The sequence below is a fragment of the Lissotriton vulgaris genome, chromosome 7 (assembly GCF_964263255.1).
Source record: "Lissotriton vulgaris chromosome 7, aLisVul1.2, whole genome shotgun sequence".
Lineage (NCBI taxonomy): Eukaryota > Metazoa > Chordata > Amphibia > Caudata > Salamandridae > Lissotriton > Lissotriton vulgaris.
Genome location: NC_141695.1, coordinates 1,389,185,541 through 1,389,201,766, shown reverse-complemented (window position 1 = coordinate 1,389,201,766; position 16,226 = coordinate 1,389,185,541). Strand labels below are relative to the sequence as shown.

The following is a 16,226-nucleotide window of genomic DNA, read 5'->3' as shown; positions in this document are numbered from 1 at the left end:
ACATGTGTGAGAGGAACAAACCAACTCCCTGTGGGCTGCAGGCTTACAACTGGTAGCCCCAGTAGCCAGGCAGAACCACAGGTAAGGAGAGAGAGAAAGTTGGTCCATTATTAGAGAAGGACCATAAGCATCTTGCACTGCTACCTTCTTCCCCTCTCAGCCACGATCGGCCAAGACCTCTCTATTAGGGTAGAGGGTGAACATTTCTTGGACCTCAGAAACTGAGGGATGTAGACCCAATATGTCCTCCAAGCGCCTAGAGACCTGGTGCCCAATCTGGCATGGTGTTTTTCAGCTTACCCGACCAATCCGGTTGCAAGGTGGACTTTAACAATACTGCTAAAAAGGCACTCCCAGACATCCCTGAGGCCTTCATTTGCATAGGCCCTGCCCTTCTCTTTGTCCTGATTCCCACAAATCAACACAACACTGCAGCAGTATAGATTTGGGGGTGGTGAAGAATAATGACAGTGAGGCTAAAAAAGAGAAAGAAAAGTCCCAGAAGTCCTGCAGGCTTCCTTGCTAAATGCAGCTGAACATAGAGCGCACCTTCTTTACTGCAAAGCAAATACATTAAAAATGTTGAGGAGAGACTAATTGAAAAATACATATTACGGGGACAGCACTGGGACCTGCTTTATTTTTTCAATTAGTCTTGAAAACAAAAAAGATTTCTCTCCTGAAAGCTGTTAAAAATATGGAACGCTTCACGAATTTGCGTGTCATCCTTGCGCAGGGGCCATGCTAATCTTCTCTGTATCGTTCCAATTTTAGTATATGTGCTGCCGAAGCGAGCACACTTTATTGATGAACTGACAATGTTTATAAACTCTCTAAATCTACAGTCTCTAGACATAGGGTGGCCTGGCAGAGATGCTCAGATGGCCAGTACGCATTCAAATCTGAGCCAATGGTCAAAAATGGATGAAGAGTAGCAATCCATTATTCTTCACTGCATTTGTGGTCCAAGACTAAACACACCGTAAGTATGTAGATTATACCAGGTTTGCAAAGGCTCCTGGGTCGGGCTACAGACAAGGAGCATTGTGACGTCACGCTGCCTGTGGAACAGTGATATTAAAGGTGAAACAGCTGCACAGTAGGTTAGGTGAAGGGCTCTGAGAGTGGAAAGGCAGCATGCTTGGGTCCCTGGACAAGGTGAGCTTATGATAATGTGTCTGAATGTTCACCTGTGTTGTAATATTAAACCCCTTATTGTTGTAAACGCCTACTTACTAAGGAGTTCTCAAGCTCAGCCCCACACAGACCTGGAACTGATTATGTTAATGCAAACTATTTAAGAAACTGAGCCTGATCTAAAAGATTTCCTTGGATCTAGGACCATTTCGCCTAGCTTTTAGGTGCTTCCTTCTCCTAAAGTCCTTTGTAAAACTTGGGAAAACCTCACAGAACAGACTTCCAGGAGGTCAGATGGGTTTCCTTGTGCCTTCACACACACATACACACACTTTCTAGCCCACTTAAGGACAAAAGGATGCGTAAGTCTACATAGGGCCAGTGGCGCAATGGATAACGCGTCTGACTACGGATCAGAAGATTGTAGGTTCAACTCCTATCTGGCTCGGAAGGGTTGTAGGTCCCTGTTTGATTATATTCCTGTGGAATTTTTATTTACCTCAGACTTGTTGTAGGTTCAATATTCTCCAGCAGGATTCATCCAGCAGTTGTTCCACGGTAGAGCGCAAGTAATAGGACCACAGCTAGTTAAACGTTTCCCATTTGCTGCTGGACTCTATGTGATGGCCGTCACGTGGTGTGCTGCTTTTGTATTTCAACATGGGTCCCTGATACTCTTAATTGCGAAAAAGCTTGTTGACAAAAGTGTGTGTGCGCGAGGGTCTGTGGACGTAGGCAGGTGTGTGCACTTGAATGCTTACCCATTTACATGTGTGAGAGGAACAAACCAACTCCCTGTGGGCTGCAGGCTTACAACTGGTAGCCCCAGTAGCCAGGCAGAACCACAGGTAAGGAGAGAGAGAAAGTTGGTCCATTATTAGAGAAGGACCATAAGCATCTTGCACTGCTACCTTCTTCCCCTCTCAGCCACGATCGGCCAAGACCTCTCTATTAGGGTAGAGGGTGAACATTTCTTGGACCTCAGAAACTGAGGGATGTAGACCCAATATGTCCTCCAAGCGCCTAGAGACCTGGTGCCCAATCTGGCATGGTGTTTTTCAGCTTACCCGACCAATCCGGTTGCAAGGTGGACTTTAACAATACTGCTAAAAAGGCACTCCCAGACATCCCTGAGGCCTTCATTTGCATAGGCCCTGCCCTTCTCTTTGTCCTGATTCCCACAAATCAACACAACACTGCAGCAGTATAGATTTGGGGGTGGTGAAGAATAATGACAGTGAGGCTAAAAAAGAGAAAGAAAAGTCCCAGAAGTCCTGCAGGCTTCCTTGCTAAATGCAGCTGAACATAGAGCGCACCTTCTTTACTGCAAAGCAAATACATTAAAAATGTTGAGGAGAGACTAATTGAAAAATACATATTACGGGGACAGCACTGGGACCTGCTTTATTTTTTCAATTAGTCTTGAAAACAAAAAAGATTTCTCTCCTGAAAGCTGTTAAAAATATGGAACGCTTCACGAATTTGCGTGTCATCCTTGCGCAGGGGCCATGCTAATCTTCTCTGTATCGTTCCAATTTTAGTATATGTGCTGCCGAAGCGAGCACACTTTATTGATGAACTGACAATGTTTATAAACTCTCTAAATCTACAGTCTCTAGACATAGGGTGGCCTGGCAGAGATGCTCAGATGCCCAGTACGCATTCAAATCTGAGCCAATGGTCAAAAATGTATGAAGAGTAGCAATCCATTATTCTTCACTGCATTTGTGGTCCAAGACTAAACACACCGTAAGTATGTAGATTATACCAGGTTTGCAAAGGCTCCTGGGTCGGGCTACAGACAAGGAGCATTGTGACGTCACGCTGCCTGTGGAACAGTGATATTAAAGGTGAAACAGCTGCACAGTAGGTTAGGTGAAGGGCTCTGAGAGTGGAAAGGCAGCATGCTTGGGTCCCTGGACAAGGTGAGCTTATGATAATGTGTCTGAATGTTCACCTGTGTTGTAATATTAAACCCCTTATTGTTGTAAACGCCTACTTACTAAGGAGTTCTCAAGCTCAGCCCCACACAGACCTGGAACTGATTATGTTAATGCAAACTATTTAAGAAACTGAGCCTGATCTAAAAGATTTCCTTGGATCTAGGACCATTTCGCCTAGCTTTTAGGTGCTTCCTTCTCCTAAAGTCCTTTGTAAAACTTGGGAAAACCTCACAGAACAGACTTCCAGGAGGTCAGATGGGTTCCCTTGTGCCTTCACACACACATACACACACTTTCTAGCCCACTTAAGGACAAAAGGATGCGTAAGTCTACATAGGGCCAGTGGCGCAATGGATAACGCGTCTGACTACGGATCAGAAGATTGTAGGTTCGACTCCTATCTGGCTCGGAAGGGTTGTAGGTCCCTGTTTGATTATATTCCTGTGGAATTTTTATTTACCTCAGACTTGTTGTAGGTTCAATATTCTCCAGCAGGACTCATCCAGCAGTTGTTCCACTGTAGAGCGCAAGTAATAGGACCACAGCTAGTTAAACGTTTCCCATTTGCTGCTGGACTCTATGTGATGGCCGTCACGTGGTGTGCTGCTTTTGTATTTCAACATGGGTCCCTGATACTCTTAATTGCGAAAAAGCTTGTTGACAAAAGTGTGTGTGCGCGAGGGTCTGTGGACGTAGGCAGGTGTGTGCACTTGAATGCTTACCCATTTACATGTGTGAGAGGAACAAACCAACTCCCTGTGGGCTGCAGGCTTACAACTGGTAGCCCCAGTAGCCAGGCAGAACCACAGGTAAGGAGAGAGAGAAAGTTGGTCCATTATTAGAGAAGGACCATAAGCATCTTGCACTGCTACCTTCTTCCCCTCTCAGCCACGATCGGCCAAGACCTCTCTATTAGGGTAGAGGGTGAACATTTCTTGGACCTCAGAAACTGAGGGATGTAGACCCAATATGTCCTCCAAGCGCCTAGAGACCTGGTGCCCAATCTGGCATGGTGTTTTTCAGCTTACCCGACCAATCCGGTTGCAAGGTGGACTTTAACAATACTGCTAAAAAGGCACTCCCAGACATCCCTGAGGCCTTCATTTGCATAGGCCCTGCCCTTCTCTTTGTCCTGATTCCCACAAATCAACACAACACTGCAGCAGTATAGATTTGGGGGTGGTGAAGAATAATGACAGTGAGGCTAAAAAAGAGAAAGAAAAGTCCCAGAAGTCCTGCAGGCTTCCTTGCTAAATGCAGCTGAACATAGAGCGCACCTTCTTTACTGCAAAGCAAATACATTAAAAATGTTGAGGAGAGACTAATTGAAAAATACATATTACGGGGACAGCACTGGGACCTGCTTTATTTTTTCAATTAGTCTTGAAAACAAAAAAGATTTCTCTCCTGAAAGCTGTTAAAAATATGGAACGCTTCACGAATTTGCGTGTCATCCTTGCGCAGGGGCCATGCTAATCTTCTCTGTATCGTTCCAATTTTAGTATATGTGCTGCCGAAGCGAGCACACTTTATTGATGAACTGACAATGTTTATAAACTCTCTAAATCTACAGTCTCTAGACATAGGGTGGCCTGGCAGAGATGCTCAGATGGCCAGTACGCATTCAAATCTGAGCCAATGGTCAAAAATGGATGAAGAGTAGCAATCCATTATTCTTCACTGCATTTGTGGTCCAAGACTAAACACACCGTAAGTATGTAGATTATACCAGGTTTGCAAAGGCTCCTGGGTCGGGCTACAGACAAGGAGCATTGTGACGTCACGCTGCCTGTGGAACAGTGATATTAAAGGTGAAACAGCTGCACAGTAGGTTAGGTGAAGGGCTCTGAGAGTGGAAAGGCAGCATGCTTGGGTCCCTGGACAAGGTGAGCTTATGATAATGTGTCTGAATGTTCACCTGTGTTGTAATATTAAACCCCTTATTGTTGTAAACGCCTACTTACTAAGGAGTTCTCAAGCTCAGCCCCACACAGACCTGGAACTGATTATGTTAATGCAAACTATTTAAGAAACTGAGCCTGATCTAAAAGATTTCCTTGGATCTAGGACCATTTCGCCTAGCTTTTAGGTGCTTCCTTCTCCTAAAGTCCTTTGTAAAACTTGGGAAAACCTCACAGAACAGACTTCCAGGAGGTCAGATGGGTTTCCTTGTGCCTTCACACACACATACACACACTTTCTAGCCCACTTAAGGACAAAAGGATGCGTAAGTCTACATAGGGCCAGTGGCGCAATGGATAACGCGTCTGACTACGGATCAGAAGATTGTAGGTTCGACTCCTATCTGGCTCGGAAGGGTTGTAGGTCCCTGTTTGATTATATTCCTGTGGAATTTTTATTTACCTCAGACTTGTTGTAGGTTCAATATTCTCCAGCAGGATTCATCCAGCAGTTGTTCCACGGTAGAGCGCAAGTAATAGGACCACAGCTAGTTAAACGTTTCCCATTTGCTGCTGGACTCTATGTGATGGCCGTCACGTGGTGTGCTGCTTTTGTATTTCAACATGGGTCCCTGATACTCTTAATTGCGAAAAAGCTTGTTGACGAAAGTGTGTGTGCGCGAGGGTCTGTGGACGTAGGCAGGTGTGTGCACTTGAATGCTTACCCATTTACATGTGTGAGAGGAACAAACCAACTCCCTGTGGGCTGCAGGCTTACAACTGGTAGCCCCAGTAGCCAGGCAGAACCACAGGTAAGGAGAGAGAGAAAGTTGGTCCATTATTAGAGAAGGACCATAAGCATCTTGCACTGCTACCTTCTTCCCCTCTCAGCCACGATCGGCCAAGACCTCTCTATTAGGGTAGAGGGTGAACATTTCTTGGACCTCAGAAACTGAGGGATGTAGACCCAATATGTCCTCCAAGCGCCTAGAGACCTGGTGCCCAATCTGGCATGGTGTTTTTCAGCTTACCCGACCAATCCGGTTGCAAGGTGGACTTTAACAATACTGCTAAAAAGGCACTCCCAGACATCCCTGAGGCCTTCATTTGCATAGGCCCTGCCCTTCTCTTTGTCCTGATTCCCACAAATCAACACAACACTGCAGCAGTATAGATTTGGGGGTGGTGAAGAATAATGACAGTGAGGCTAAAAAAGAGAAAGAAAAGTCCCAGAAGTCCTGCAGGCTTCCTTGCTAAATGCAGCTGAACATAGAGCGCACCTTCTTTACTGCAAAGCAAATACATTAAAAATGTTGAGGAGAGACTAATTGAAAAATACATATTACGGGGACAGCACTGGGACCTGCTTTATTTTTTCAATTAGTCTTGAAAACAAAAAAGATTTCTCTCCTGAAAGCTGTTAAAAATATGGAACGCTTCACGAATTTGCGTGTCATCCTTGCGCAGGGGCCATGCTAATCTTCTCTGTATCGTTCCAATTTTAGTATATGTGCTGCCGAAGCGAGCACACTTTATTGATGAACTGACAATGTTTATAAACTCTCTAAATCTACAGTCTCTAGACATAGGGTGGCCTGGCAGAGATGCTCAGATGCCCAGTACGCATTCAAATCTGAGCCAATGGTCAAAAATGTATGAAGAGTAGCAATCCATTATTCTTCACTGCATTTGTGGTCCAAGACTAAACACACCGTAAGTATGTAGATTATACCAGGTTTGCAAAGGCTCCTGGTCGGGCTACAGACATGGAGCATTGTGACGTCACGCTGCCCTGTGGAACAGTGATATTAAAGGTGAAACAGCTGCACAGTAGGTTAGGTGAAGGGCTCTGAGAGTGGAAAGGCAGCATGCTTGGGTCCCTGGACAAGGTGAGCTTATGATAATGAGTCTGAATGTTCACCTGTGTTGTAATATTAAACCCCTTATTGTTGTAAACGCCTACTTACTAAGGAGTTCTCAAGCTCAGCCCCACACAGACCTGGAACTGATTATGTTAATGCAAACTATTTAAGAAACTGAGCCTGATCTAAAAGATTTCCTTGGATCTAGGACCATTTCGCCTAGCTTTTAGGTGCTTCCTTCTCCTAAAGTCCTTTGTAAAACTTGGGAAAACCTCACAGAACAGACTTCCAGGAGGTCAGATGGGTTCCCTTGTGCCTTCACACACACATACACACACTTTCTAGCCCACTTAAGGACAAAAGGATGCGTAAGTCTACATAGGGCCAGTGGCGCAATGGATAACGCGTCTGACTACGGATCAGAAGATTGTAGGTTCGACTCCTATCTGGCTCGGAAGGGTTGTAGGTCCCTGTTTGATTATATTCCTGTGGAATTTTTATTTACCTCAGACTTGTTGTAGGTTCAATATTCTCCAGCAGGACTCATCCAGCAGTTGTTCCACTGTAGAGCGCAAGTAATAGGACCACAGCTAGTTAAACGTTTCCCATTTGCTGCTGGACTCTATGTGATGGCCGTCACGTGGTGTGCTGCTTTTGTATTTCAACATGGGTCCCTGATACTCTTAATTGCGAAAAAGCTTGTTGACAAAAGTGTGTGTGCGCGAGGGTCTGTGGACGTAGGCAGGTGTGTGCACTTGAATGCTTAGCCATTTACATGTGTGAGAGGAACAAACCAACTCCCTGTGGGCTGCAGGCTTACAACTGGTAGCCCCAGTAGCCAGGCAGAACCACAGGTAAGGAGAGAGAGAAAGTTGGTCCATTATTAGAGAAGGACCATAAGCATCTTGCACTGCTACCTTCTTCCCCTCTCAGCCACGATCGGCCAAGACCTCTCTATTAGGGTAGAGGGTGAACATTTCTTGGACCTCAGAAACTGAGGGATGTAGACCCAATATGTCCTCCAAGCGCCTAGAGACCTGGTGCCCAATCTGGCATGGTGTTTTTCAGCTTACCCGACCAATCCGGTTGCAAGGTGGACTTTAACAATACTGCTAAAAAGGCACTCCCAGACATCCCTGAGGCCTTCATTTGCATAGGCCCTGCCCTTCTCTTTGTCCTGATTCCCACAAATCAACACAACACTGCAGCAGTATAGATTTGGGGGTGGTGAAGAATAATGACAGTGAGGCTAAAAAAGAGAAAGAAAAGTCCCAGAAGTCCTGCAGGCTTCCTTGCTAAATGCAGCTGAACATAGAGCGCACCTTCTTTACTGCAAAGCAAATACATTAAAAATGTTGAGGAGAGACTAATTGAAAAATACATATTACGGGGACAGCACTGGGACCTGCTTTATTTTTTCAATTAGTCTTGAAAACAAAAAAGATTTCTCTCCTGAAAGCTGTTAAAAATATGGAACGCTTCACGAATTTGCGTGTCATCCTTGCGCAGGGGCCATGCTAATCTTCTCTGTATCGTTCCAATTTTAGTATATGTGCTGCCGAAGCGAGCACACTTTATTGATGAACTGACAATGTTTATAAACTCTCTAAATCTACAGTCTCTAGACATAGGGTGGCCTGGCAGAGATGCTCAGATGGCCAGTACGCATTCAAATCTGAGCCAATGGTCAAAAATGGATGAAGAGTAGCAATCCATTATTCTTCACTGCATTTGTGGTCCAAGACTAAACACACCGTAAGTATGTAGATTATACCAGGTTTGCAAAGGCTCCTGGGTCGGGCTACAGACAAGGAGCATTGTGACGTCACGCTGCCTGTGGAACAGTGATATTAAAGGTGAAACAGCTGCACAGTAGGTTAGGTGAAGGGCTCTGAGAGTGGAAAGGCAGCATGCTTGGGTCCCTGGACAAGGTGAGCTTATGATAATGTGTCTGAATGTTCACCTGTGTTGTAATATTAAACCCCTTATTGTTGTAAACGCCTACTTACTAAGGAGTTCTCAAGCTCAGCCCCACACAGACCTGGAACTGATTATGTTAATGCAAACTATTTAAGAAACTGAGCCTGATCTAAAAGATTTCCTTGGATCTAGGACCATTTCGCCTAGCTTTTAGGTGCTTCCTTCTCCTAAAGTCCTTTGTAAAACTTGGGAAAACCTCACAGAACAGACTTCCAGGAGGTCAGATGGGTTTCCTTGTGCCTTCACACACACATACACACACTTTCTAGCCCACTTAAGGACAAAAGGATGCGTAAGTCTACATAGGGCCAGTGGCGCAATGGATAACGCGTCTGACTACGGATCAGAAGATTGTAGGTTCGACTCCTATCTGGCTCGGAAGGGTTGTAGGTCCCTGTTTGATTATATTCCTGTGGAATTTTTATTTACCTCAGACTTGTTGTAGGTTCAATATTCTCCAGCAGGATTCATCCAGCAGTTGTTCCACGGTAGAGCGCAAGTAATAGGACCACAGCTAGTTAAACGTTTCCCATTTGCTGCTGGACTCTATGTGATGGCCGTCACGTGGTGTGCTGCTTTTGTATTTCAACATGGGTCCCTGATACTCTTAATTGCGAAAAAGCTTGTTGACAAAAGTGTGTGTGCGCGAGGGTCTGTGGACGTAGGCAGGTGTGTGCACTTGAATGCTTACCCATTTACATGTGTGAGAGGAACAAACCAACTCCCTGTGGGCTGCAGGCTTACAACTGGTAGCCCCAGTAGCCAGGCAGAACCACAGGTAAGGAGAGAGAGAAAGTTGGTCCATTATTAGAGAAGGACCATAAGCATCTTGCACTGCTACCTTCTTCCCCTCTCAGCCACGATCGGCCAAGACCTCTCTATTAGGGTAGAGGGTGAACATTTCTTGGACCTCAGAAACTGAGGGATGTAGACCCAATATGTCCTCCAAGCGCCTAGAGACCTGGTGCCCAATCTGGCATGGTGTTTTTCAGCTTACCCGACCAATCCGGTTGCAAGGTGGACTTTAACAATACTGCTAAAAAGGCACTCCCAGACATCCCTGAGGCCTTCATTTGCATAGGCCCTGCCCTTCTCTTTGTCCTGATTCCCACAAATCAACACAACACTGCAGCAGTATAGATTTGGGGGTGGTGAAGAATAATGACAGTGAGGCTAAAAAAGAGAAAGAAAAGTCCCAGAAGTCCTGCAGGCTTCCTTGCTAAATGCAGCTGAACATAGAGCGCACCTTCTTTACTGCAAAGCAAATACATTAAAAATGTTGAGGAGAGACTAATTGAAAAATACATATTACGGGGACAGCACTGGGACCTGCTTTATTTTTTCAATTAGTCTTGAAAACAAAAAAGATTTCTCTCCTGAAAGCTGTTAAAAATATGGAACGCTTCACGAATTTGCGTGTCATCCTTGCGCAGGGGCCATGCTAATCTTCTCTGTATCGTTCCAATTTTAGTATATGTGCTGCCGAAGCGAGCACACTTTATTGATGAACTGACAATGTTTATAAACTCTCTAAATCTACAGTCTCTAGACATAGGGTGGCCTGGCAGAGATGCTCAGATGCCCAGTACGCATTCAAATCTGAGCCAATGGTCAAAAATGTATGAAGAGTAGCAATCCATTATTCTTCACTGCATTTGTGGTCCAAGACTAAACACACCGTAAGTATGTAGATTATACCAGGTTTGCAAAGGCTCCTGGGTCGGGCTACAGACAAGGAGCATTGTGACGTCACGCTGCCTGTGGAACAGTGATATTAAAGGTGAAACAGCTGCACAGTAGGTTAGGTGAAGGGCTCTGAGAGTGGAAAGGCAGCATGCTTGGGTCCCTGGACAAGGTGAGCTTATGATAATGTGTCTGAATGTTCACCTGTGTTGTAATATTAAACCCCTTATTGTTGTAAACGCCTACTTACTAAGGAGTTCTCAAGCTCAGCCCCACACAGACCTGGAACTGATTATGTTAATGCAAACTATTTAAGAAACTGAGCCTGATCTAAAAGATTTCCTTGGATCTAGGACCATTTCGCCTAGCTTTTAGGTGCTTCCTTCTCCTAAAGTCCTTTGTAAAACTTGGGAAAACCTCACAGAACAGACTTCCAGGAGGTCAGATGGGTTCCCTTGTGCCTTCACACACACATACACACACTTTCTAGCCCACTTAAGGACAAAAGGATGCGTAAGTCTACATAGGGCCAGTGGCGCAATGGATAACGCGTCTGACTACGGATCAGAAGATTGTAGGTTCGACTCCTATCTGGCTCGGAAGGGTTGTAGGTCCCTGTTTGATTATATTCCTGTGGAATTTTTATTTACCTCAGACTTGTTGTAGGTTCAATATTCTCCAGCAGGACTCATCCAGCAGTTGTTCCACTGTAGAGCGCAAGTAATAGGACCACAGCTAGTTAAACGTTTCCCATTTGCTGCTGGACTCTATGTGATGGCCGTCACGTGGTGTGCTGCTTTTGTATTTCAACATGGGTCCCTGATACTCTTAATTGCGAAAAAGCTTGTTGACAAAAGTGTGTGTGCGCGAGGGTCTGTGGACGTAGGCAGGTGTGTGCACTTGAATGCTTACCCATTTACATGTGTGAGAGGAACAAACCAACTCCCTGTGGGCTGCAGGCTTACAACTGGTAGCCCCAGTAGCCAGGCAGAACCACAGGTAAGGAGAGAGAGAAAGTTGGTCCATTATTAGAGAAGGACCATAAGCATCTTGCACTGCTACCTTCTTCCCCTCTCAGCCACGATCGGCCAAGACCTCTCTATTAGGGTAGAGGGTGAACATTTCTTGGACCTCAGAAACTGAGGGATGTAGACCCAATATGTCCTCCAAGCGCCTAGAGACCTGGTGCCCAATCTGGCATGGTGTTTTTCAGCTTACCCGACCAATCCGGTTGCAAGGTGGACTTTAACAATACTGCTAAAAAGGCACTCCCAGACATCCCTGAGGCCTTCATTTGCATAGGCCCTGCCCTTCTCTTTGTCCTGATTCCCACAAATCAACACAACACTGCAGCAGTATAGATTTGGGGGTGGTGAAGAATAATGACAGTGAGGCTAAAAAAGAGAAAGAAAAGTCCCAGAAGTCCTGCAGGCTTCCTTGCTAAATGCAGCTGAACATAGAGCGCACCTTCTTTACTGCAAAGCAAATACATTAAAAATGTTGAGGAGAGACTAATTGAAAAATACATATTACGGGGACAGCACTGGGACCTGCTTTATTTTTTCAATTAGTCTTGAAAACAAAAAAGATTTCTCTCCTGAAAGCTGTTAAAAATATGGAACGCTTCACGAATTTGCGTGTCATCCTTGCGCAGGGGCCATGCTAATCTTCTCTGTATCGTTCCAATTTTAGTATATGTGCTGCCGAAGCGAGCACACTTTATTGATGAACTGACAATGTTTATAAACTCTCTAAATCTACAGTCTCTAGACATAGGGTGGCCTGGCAGAGATGCTCAGATGGCCAGTACGCATTCAAATCTGAGCCAATGGTCAAAAATGGATGAAGAGTAGCAATCCATTATTCTTCACTGCATTTGTGGTCCAAGACTAAACACACCGTAAGTATGTAGATTATACCAGGTTTGCAAAGGCTCCTGGGTCGGGCTACAGACAAGGAGCATTGTGACGTCACGGTGCCTGTGGAACAGTGATATTAAAGGTGAAACAGCTGCACAGTAGGTTAGGTGAAGGGCTCTGAGAGTGGAAAGGCAGCATGCTTGGGTCCCTGGACAAGGTGAGCTTATGATAATGTGTCTGAATGTTCACCTGTGTTGTAATATTAAACCCCTTATTGTTGTAAACGCCTACTTACTAAGGAGTTCTCAAGCTCAGCCCCACACAGACCTGGAACTGATTATGTTAATGCAAACTATTTAAGAAACTGAGCCTGATCTAAAAGATTTCCTTGGATCTAGGACCATTTCGCCTAGCTTTTAGGTGCTTCCTTCTCCTAAAGTCCTTTGTAAAACTTGGGAAAACCTCACAGAACAGACTTCCAGGAGGTCAGATGGGTTTCCTTGTGCCTTCACACACACATACACACACTTTCTAGCCCACTTAAGGACAAAAGGATGCGTAAGTCTACATAGGGCCAGTGGCGCAATGGATAACGCGTCTGACTACGGATCAGAAGATTGTAGGTTCGACTCCTATCTGGCTCGGAAGGGTTGTAGGTCCCTGTTTGATTATATTCCTGTGGAATTTTTATTTACCTCAGACTTGTTGTAGGTTCAATATTCTCCAGCAGGATTCATCCAGCAGTTGTTCCACGGTAGAGCGCAAGTAATAGGACCACAGCTAGTTAAACGTTTCCCATTTGCTGCTGGACTCTATGTGATGGCCGTCACGTGGTGTGCTGCTTTTGTATTTCAACATGGGTCCCTGATACTCTTAATTGCGAAAAAGCTTGTTGACAAAAGTGTGTGTGCGCGAGGGTCTGTGGACGTAGGCAGGTGTGTGCACTTGAATGCTTACCCATTTACATGTGTGAGAGGAACAAACCAACTCCCTGTGGGCTGCAGGCTTACAACTGGTAGCCCCAGTAGCCAGGCAGAACCACAGGTAAGGAGAGAGAGAAAGTTGGTCCATTATTAGAGAAGGACCATAAGCATCTTGCACTGCTACCTTCTTCCCCTCTCAGCCACGATCGGCCAAGACCTCTCTATTAGGGTAGAGGGTGAACATTTCTTGGACCTCAGAAACTGAGGGATGTAGACCCAATATGTCCTCCAAGCGCCTAGAGACCTGGTGCCCAATCTGGCATGGTGTTTTTCAGCTTACCCGACCAATCCGGTTGCAAGGTGGACTTTAACAATACTGCTAAAAAGGCACTCCCAGACATCCCTGAGGCCTTCATTTGCATAGGCCCTGCCCTTCTCTTTGTCCTGATTCCCACAAATCAACACAACACTGCAGCAGTATAGATTTGGGGGTGGTGAAGAATAATGACAGTGAGGCTAAAAAAGAGAAAGAAAAGTCCCAGAAGTCCTGCAGGCTTCCTTGCTAAATGCAGCTGAACATAGAGCGCACCTTCTTTACTGCAAAGCAAATACATTAAAAATGTTGAGGAGAGACTAATTGAAAAATACATATTACGGGGACAGCACTGGGACCTGCTTTATTTTTTCAATTAGTCTTGAAAACAAAAAAGATTTCTCTCCTGAAAGCTGTTAAAAATATGGAACGCTTCACGAATTTGCGTGTCATCCTTGCGCAGGGGCCATGCTAATCTTCTCTGTATCGTTCCAATTTTAGTATATGTGCTGCCGAAGCGAGCACACTTTATTGATGAACTGACAATGTTTATAAACTCTCTAAATCTACAGTCTCTAGACATAGGGTGGCCTGGCAGAGATGCTCAGATGGCCAGTACGCATTCAAATCTGAGCCAATGGTCAAAAATGTATGAAGAGTAGCAATCCATTATTCTTCACTGCATTTGTGGTCCAAGACTAAACACACCGTAAGTATGTAGATTATACCAGGTTTGCAAAGGCTCCTGGGTCGGGCTACAGACAAGGAGCATTGTGACGTCACACTGCCTGTGGAACAGTGATATTAAAGGTGAAACAGCTGCACAGTAGGTTAGGTGAAGGGCTCTGAGAGTGGAAAGGCAGCATGCTTGGGTCCCTGGACAAGGTGAGCTTATGATAATGTGTCTGAATGTTCACCTGTGTTGTAATATTAAACCCCTTATTGTTGTAAACGCCTACTTACTAAGGAGTTCTCAAGCTCAGCCCCACACAGACCTGGAACTGATTATGTTAATGCAAACTATTTAAGAAACTGAGCCTGATCTAAAAGATTTCCTTGGATCTAGGACCATTTCGCCTAGCTTTTAGGTGCTTCCTTCTCCTAAAGTCCTTTGTAAAACTTGGGAAAACCTCACAGAACAGACTTCCAGGAGGTCAGATGGGTTTCCTTGTGGCTTCACACACACATACACACACTTTCTAGCCCACTTAAGGACAAAAGGATGCGTAAGTCTACATAGGGCCAGTGGCGCAATGGATAACGCGTCTGACTACGGATCAGAAGATTGTAGGTTCGACTCCTATCTGGCTCGGAAGGGTTGTAGGTCCCTGTTTGATTATATTCCTGTGGAATTTTTATTTACCTCAGACTTGTTGTAGGTTCAATATTCTCCAGCAGGATTCATCCAGCAGTTGTTCCACGGTAGAGCGCAAGTAATAGGACCACAGCTAGTTAAACGTTTCCCATTTGCTGCTGGACTCTATGTGATGGCCGTCACGTGGTGTGCTGCTTTTGTATTTCAACATGGGTCCCTGATACTCTTAATTGCGAAAAAGCTTGTTGACAAAAGTGTGTGTGCGCGAGGGTCTGTGGACGTAGGCAGGTGTGTGCACTTGAATGCTTACCCATTTACATGTGTGAGAGGAACAAACCAACTCCCTGTGGGCTGCAGGCTTACAACTGGTAGCCCCAGTAGCCAGGCAGAACCACAGGTAAGGAGAGAGAGAAAGTTGGTCCATTATTAGAGAAGGACCATAAGCATCTTGCACTGCTACCTTCTTCCCCTCTCAGCCACGATCGGCCAAGACCTCTCTATTAGGGTAGAGGGTGAACATTTCTTGGACCTCAGAAACTGAGGGATGTAGACCCAATATGTCCTCCAAGCGCCTAGAGACCTGGTGCCCAATCTGGCATGGTGTTTTTCAGCTTACCCGACCAATCCGGTTGCAAGGTGGACTTTAACAATACTGCTAAAAAGGCACTCCCAGACATCCCTGAGGCCTTCATTTGCATAGGCCCTGCCCTTCTCTTTGTCCTGATTCCCACAAATCAACACAACACTGCAGCAGTATAGATTTGGGGGTGGTGAAGAATAATGACAGTGAGGCTAAAAAAGAGAAAGAAAAGTCCCAGAAGTCCTGCAGGCTTCCTTGCTAAATGCAGCTGAACATAGAGCGCACCTTCTTTACTGCAAAGCAAATACATTAAAAATGTTGAGGAGAGACTAATTGAAAAATACATATTACGGGGACAGCACTGGGACCTGCTTTATTTTTTCAATTAGTCTTGAAAACAAAAAAGATTTCTCTCCTGAAAGCTGTTAAAAATATGGAACGCTTCACGAATTTGCGTGTCATCCTTGCGCAGGGGCCATGCTAATCTTCTCTGTATCGTTCCAATTTTAGTATATGTGCTGCCGAAGCGAGCACACTTTATTGATGAACTGACAATGTTTATAAACTCTCTAAATCTACAGTCTCTAGACATAGGGTGGCCTGGCAGAGATGCTCAGATGCCCAGTACGCATTCAAATCTGAGCCAATGGTCAAAAATGTATGAAGAGTAGCAATCCATTATTCTTCACTGCATTTGTGGTCCAAGACTAAACACACCGTAAGTATGTAG

General features: G+C 45.1%; 16 non-coding genes across 16 annotated transcripts; 7 read left to right on the top strand and 9 right to left on the bottom strand.

The window, feature by feature from the left end:
- Positions 1–691: 691 nt before the first annotated feature.
- On the bottom strand, positions 692–798 carry LOC147703846 (U6 spliceosomal RNA). Its single transcript, XR_015298033.1, has one exon. It is a non-coding gene; the product is annotated as a U6 spliceosomal RNA (small nuclear RNA).
- Positions 799–2,595: 1,797 nt separating this feature from the next.
- LOC147703845 (U6 spliceosomal RNA) lies at positions 2,596–2,702 on the bottom strand. The gene has a single exon (XR_015298022.1). It is a non-coding gene; the product is annotated as a U6 spliceosomal RNA (small nuclear RNA).
- Positions 2,703–3,416: 714 nt separating this feature from the next.
- On the top strand, positions 3,417–3,489 carry TRNAR-ACG (transfer RNA arginine (anticodon ACG)). The gene has a single exon. It is a non-coding gene; the product is annotated as a tRNA-Arg (tRNA).
- A 1,010-nt stretch (positions 3,490–4,499) lies between these two features.
- LOC147703843 (U6 spliceosomal RNA) lies at positions 4,500–4,606 on the bottom strand. The gene has a single exon (XR_015298011.1). It is a non-coding gene; the product is annotated as a U6 spliceosomal RNA (small nuclear RNA).
- A 714-nt stretch (positions 4,607–5,320) lies between these two features.
- On the top strand, positions 5,321–5,393 carry TRNAR-ACG (transfer RNA arginine (anticodon ACG)). Its single transcript has one exon. It is a non-coding gene; the product is annotated as a tRNA-Arg (tRNA).
- A 1,010-nt stretch (positions 5,394–6,403) lies between these two features.
- Positions 6,404–6,510, bottom strand: LOC147703841 (U6 spliceosomal RNA). The gene has a single exon (XR_015298000.1). It is a non-coding gene; the product is annotated as a U6 spliceosomal RNA (small nuclear RNA).
- A 714-nt stretch (positions 6,511–7,224) lies between these two features.
- Positions 7,225–7,297, top strand: TRNAR-ACG (transfer RNA arginine (anticodon ACG)). The gene has a single exon. It is a non-coding gene; the product is annotated as a tRNA-Arg (tRNA).
- A 1,010-nt stretch (positions 7,298–8,307) lies between these two features.
- On the bottom strand, positions 8,308–8,414 carry LOC147703839 (U6 spliceosomal RNA). Its single transcript, XR_015297989.1, has one exon. It is a non-coding gene; the product is annotated as a U6 spliceosomal RNA (small nuclear RNA).
- A 714-nt stretch (positions 8,415–9,128) lies between these two features.
- TRNAR-ACG (transfer RNA arginine (anticodon ACG)) lies at positions 9,129–9,201 on the top strand. The gene has a single exon. It is a non-coding gene; the product is annotated as a tRNA-Arg (tRNA).
- Positions 9,202–10,211: 1,010 nt separating this feature from the next.
- On the bottom strand, positions 10,212–10,318 carry LOC147703837 (U6 spliceosomal RNA). Its single transcript, XR_015297978.1, has one exon. It is a non-coding gene; the product is annotated as a U6 spliceosomal RNA (small nuclear RNA).
- Positions 10,319–11,032: 714 nt separating this feature from the next.
- TRNAR-ACG (transfer RNA arginine (anticodon ACG)) lies at positions 11,033–11,105 on the top strand. The gene has a single exon. It is a non-coding gene; the product is annotated as a tRNA-Arg (tRNA).
- Positions 11,106–12,115: 1,010 nt separating this feature from the next.
- Positions 12,116–12,222, bottom strand: LOC147703835 (U6 spliceosomal RNA). The gene has a single exon (XR_015297967.1). It is a non-coding gene; the product is annotated as a U6 spliceosomal RNA (small nuclear RNA).
- Positions 12,223–12,936: 714 nt separating this feature from the next.
- Positions 12,937–13,009, top strand: TRNAR-ACG (transfer RNA arginine (anticodon ACG)). Its single transcript has one exon. It is a non-coding gene; the product is annotated as a tRNA-Arg (tRNA).
- Positions 13,010–14,019: 1,010 nt separating this feature from the next.
- Positions 14,020–14,126, bottom strand: LOC147703833 (U6 spliceosomal RNA). The gene has a single exon (XR_015297955.1). It is a non-coding gene; the product is annotated as a U6 spliceosomal RNA (small nuclear RNA).
- Positions 14,127–14,840: 714 nt separating this feature from the next.
- On the top strand, positions 14,841–14,913 carry TRNAR-ACG (transfer RNA arginine (anticodon ACG)). Its single transcript has one exon. It is a non-coding gene; the product is annotated as a tRNA-Arg (tRNA).
- A 1,010-nt stretch (positions 14,914–15,923) lies between these two features.
- Positions 15,924–16,030, bottom strand: LOC147703831 (U6 spliceosomal RNA). The gene has a single exon (XR_015297944.1). It is a non-coding gene; the product is annotated as a U6 spliceosomal RNA (small nuclear RNA).
- Between the last annotated feature and the right edge of the window lie 196 nt (positions 16,031–16,226).